Source organism: Triticum aestivum, chromosome 5A, assembly GCF_018294505.1.
Source record: "Triticum aestivum cultivar Chinese Spring chromosome 5A, IWGSC CS RefSeq v2.1, whole genome shotgun sequence".
Lineage (NCBI taxonomy): Eukaryota > Viridiplantae > Streptophyta > Magnoliopsida > Poales > Poaceae > Triticum > Triticum aestivum.
Window position 1 is genome coordinate 99,169,435 of NC_057806.1, and position 4,425 is coordinate 99,173,859.

The 4,425-nt window shown below is 50.6% G+C and overlaps 1 long non-coding RNA gene across 1 annotated transcript; it reads left to right on the forward strand.

The window, feature by feature from the left end:
- Window positions 1–380: 380 nt before the first annotated feature.
- Window positions 381–2,976, forward strand: LOC123106659 (uncharacterized). The gene is made up of 3 exons (XR_006451429.1): window positions 381–775; window positions 860–2,140; window positions 2,220–2,976. It is a non-coding gene; the product is annotated as an uncharacterized lncRNA (long non-coding RNA).
- The last annotated feature ends 1,449 nt before the right edge of the window (window positions 2,977–4,425 follow it).

Genomic DNA, 4,425 nt, shown 5'->3' on the forward strand with positions numbered 1-4,425 from the left:
AGATCGTTCACCGACTCCTGGATAAGGGACAGATCATCCCTACTCCAGAGCCCACGAGAGGGTTGTTTTCCTCACACATTTCGTCCGCGGGCTGGGTTTCCCTCTCCACCCCTTCGTTCGTGGACTGATGTTTTACTACGGGCTAGACTTCCATGACCTAGCCCCCAACTTCATCCTCAACATCACGGCATTCATTGTCGCGTGCGAGGCCTTCCTCCGCATCCCGCCTCATTTCGGCCTATGGTTGAAGACCTTCAACGTGAAGCCGAAGGTGGTGAGCGGCCAACAAGCAGAGAGCGGAGGTGCCATGGTGGGCAAGATGCGCAACATTACCTGGCCCGAAGGCTCGTTCATGGAGACGGTGAAAGGGTGGCAATCGGGGTGGTTCTATATCATCGAGCCGCGCGACGCCAACTAGGTGGCGGCCCCCAAATTCAGATCTGGATTCCCGATGCGGCTCACTTCCTGGCAAGAGAGGGGCCTAACCCGGGGTCCCTCGGACGAACTAACTGGGATCCAGACGTGTGTTCAGAATATGATGGATAGGAAGATCAAGATCGTCAATGTGGTCCAAGTCATGCTCATTCGTCGGGTTCTTCTGTGCCAATGCCAGACTTGCTATCTGTGGGAGTACGATCCGGCCAAGCACCAGACGCTACAAGAGCTCTTCGGCACAACGCACGAAGAAATCTGGAAAGTGATCTTCAAGGCCGGCGAGGCGCCACCACCCACGACCGAAGATTGCGGGCTTAGCTTAAAATGCCAGGCTAACCCGGTAAGCTCTTCTAATGTTTTCAAGGCGTGCCCTTTACTAGCATATTTTGAGAAAAAGCCTAAGCCTTCCTACCCGTGTTTTCAGGCCTGGATCAAGATAGCGGAGGGGATTAACAGTCCAGCTCCGCTACCCGAAGACCAAGAATTCCCATTGTTGACGAAAATGCTCTTTCCAGCACCTTATGAGGTGCCGAAGAAAACGGCCAAGAAAGCGGCCAAAGGGGCCAAGAAGGGCCTTCGCCGAAAAGGCGCTCCGGACATGATGTCCGAAGACAAGACTTCCTCTTCGTCCGTCGACGACGATGATGAAGAGGAAGAAGAAAGAGAATCCCCACCTGAAGTGGGGAGGAAGAAGAGAGCGACTCCCCACCTGAAGTGGGGAGGAAGAAGAGAGCGGCCTCCAAAAATCCGGAGGTGAAAGCGCCTAAAAGGGTTAGAGGTTCCCATGCGGATAACTCTGTGTGTGACGTGGACAGCAGCCCGGAGCGACCTCGCGGACCAAGCCTCAAGCTGCCTCGTAAGTACCAGGATCCGAAAACATCTAGCTTTCCCGGTTTGTAATATTGATATACCTTAAACCTTGTTATTGCAGTCTAACGCGCAATGGCTCCCCGCGATCTTCGTCCGAGGGATCACTAGACTCAAAGGAGATGGCTAGCATGTCTCCGCCACCTGCTCATTCCATCTCTCCCAAGGGTGACGACGAGGTGGTATCGCAAAAGACCTTCCCCGACCAGGGGGGCTTCCAGAGATCGTCGGGGCGGTGCCCTAGGACGATTCCTCAATTGTCGGACGCATGGGGGAAAAAGGCCCTACGAGGACCGGCGACGGGGGCCGGGTTCCCTTAGGACCTGAGCCGGGTACCATTTCGGAGACCTATGCGGCTCCGGAGTCCAGTGAATGGCATGCTCCGAGAGGAGGGAGTGTGCCTGTTCCGCTGGTGACCTCTATCCAACTAGAGGCACTGGATAACCTGTTGGAGGTGCTACGAGGCACCTCTATTGTGGATGCACACCGCACCCTTATGGGCACGGTAATAGAGAAGGTCCAGCTCGTGAAAAGCGGACTGACCAAAGCCTACACTAGCCTTCTGTCAGGCTTTGAGGTAAGTAATGCGTTTGTAGGAAGAATATCACAGTATAGGCAGTAGCCCCTGATGCTCTATTTGGTGTTCGGAAAGAAGAAGCCTAACAGAGGATCGAAAAGAAAAATCGCAGGAGTCTAACATAAGTTGTCTTTGTGAATAAGCAGGTGTCGCTGCAGGTTGCCACCGCTCATGCTGTAGAGGTCTCCGGACCGAAGCGGAAACTGGAGCGGGTCAAGGAAGAGCTCGGCCTCGTAAAGAAGCAGCTAGAGGATAGCCAAGGTACATGCTGATCTGCTGGTACCTTTTAAGAAAAAAAATAAAAAGTCCATCCCGACTGAGTTGTCGTGAACTTTATTAGGGGCGACGACCGAGGTGGCAGCCCTCAAGAAGGCGTTGGCCGAGGCCGAGGACAAAGCGTCCAAGGAGTGTGCCGTGCATGAGAAGCATGAGGCCCAGGTCGGCGAGGCGCAGCAACAGCTCCAGGATGCGATCAAGAGATTTGAGTCCTTGGAGCGTGATTGTAAGGCGCAAGAGTACGAACTAGCGACAGCCCACCAGAGCGCACATGATGCATGAGCCGAAGCCCAGAACACCCTCCAGGAAATTCAGGCGGCCAAGGAAATTGCGGCGGGTAATTCTTTCACCATGCAAAGCAAGTATGTAAAAGAAACGTTCCATGTACTTATCCGAATTCGGGTTTTCCCGGGGCGTTTGCGGATCTGCCGCACAGTATATCGGATGCTGCCGAGCATTACAGAGCCGAAGAAAGGATGTCTACGGAGAAGCTATTCTGGTCCTAGTATCTTGGACCCAAACATCCGTTGCCCTTCATCGACCAGCTGAAGCAGTTGGTCGAGCTGCACAAGTCGGCAGAGCTAGCCATGAAGGACCTGATAGTCCGACTGTGGCGTGCCAAGCCTGTACCTAGCAGCTATTCCGGACTTGTTAAGTGGCTTGTAAATGCATGTCTGCGGCTCAAAACCGTGAAACGGTCGGTCTGCATTGAAGGTGCACGTATGGCCTTTGCCCGCGTCAAGACGCATTGGGCAAAGCTGGATGCTAAGAAGCTAATGACCGAGGGGCCGCCGGAGGGCAAAGAGCATTGTCGACCCGAGCTCTATTTTGATGGCGTCCTGGAGGGGTCCCGCCTTGTGGCGGAACAATGTTTGAAGGATACCATTTTCCCATGAGAACATTTGTATTATCTTGTCCTGTAATATGGAGCAGTGATGTTATGTATTATAATGCTTATGATTTACATTTTACCTCCTGTGCGGCCGTTTATGATATCTGAGAGTTGACCAGTCGTCGGCTTCTGCCCCCACATAGATAGTATGAGGGTGTTCAGGATAAATCTAAACACTCTTTACTCCACATTATGGTCCTTGAAGGAGGTGTTTAGCGCAACGAACAAGGCAATCAGACTATGTGGCCTTTACCGCCCTCACTTAGCCATAGGTTTGACAATTTTAAAAAAGTTGGCGAAGCCCCGGGTATTCAGAAGGCCGAACTAGGGGCGTTATACACGCCTAATCGGAGGGACCGACTCTTCGCATGAAGTGGAAAAAATCTCTAACGATTTGTAACATCTCGAACAGCTGACCGGCTCTCGCCGCATCATGACAGTCAATTTTTGGCTTTCTCTACTAAGTTGCTTGTCCGGAAGAACCGGAACACAATCGCAGTAGTTCTCCCTTTACTACCCTAGCCGATATGGCGGAACGTAGGGTAGTAAGCACAGGAGCCGGGCAACCCAACTATTGACCAAAGACATGATTCAAAGCCGATGCATATAATGCTATATATTCGGGGTGCCGAACTATACTGAAAAGAGTGTTCAGACTTTTATTGCCGTAGAATAGGGTGTAATGAAGCCCCCGGTGCAGTAATACGTACCATAGTGTACGCGTGTAATATATAACATACACAAAGGTGAGGAAACAGGAAAAATTAAGTAATAAGCTGATGTCACCATTTAACAATCATTGTGATGTAATTATTACATCGAGGCGTACTTTGTGCGAGTAATATGATAAGTATGTTGGAAATATGCCCTAGAGGCAATAATAAATTGGTTATTATTATATTTCCTTGTTCATGATAATCGTTTATTATCCATGCTAGAATTGTATTGATAGGAAACTCAGATACATGTGTGGATACATAGACAACACCATGTCCCTAGTAAGCCTCTAGTTGACTAGCTCGTTGATCAATAGATGGTTATGGTTTCCTGACCATGGACATTGGATGTCGTTGATAACGGGATCACATCATTAGGAGAATGATGTGATGGACAAGACCCAATCCTAAGCCTAGCACAAGATCGTGTAGTTCGTTTGCTAAAGCTTTTCTAATGTCAAGTATCATTTCCTTAGACCATGAGATTGTGCAACTCCCGGATACCGTAGGAGTGCTTTGGGTGTGCCAAACGTCACAACGTAACTGGGTGGCTATAAAGGTACACTACAAGTATCTCCGGAAGTGTCTGTTGGGTTGGCACGAATCGAGACTGGGATTTGTCACTCCGTGTAAACGGAGAGGTATCTCTGGGCCCACTCGGT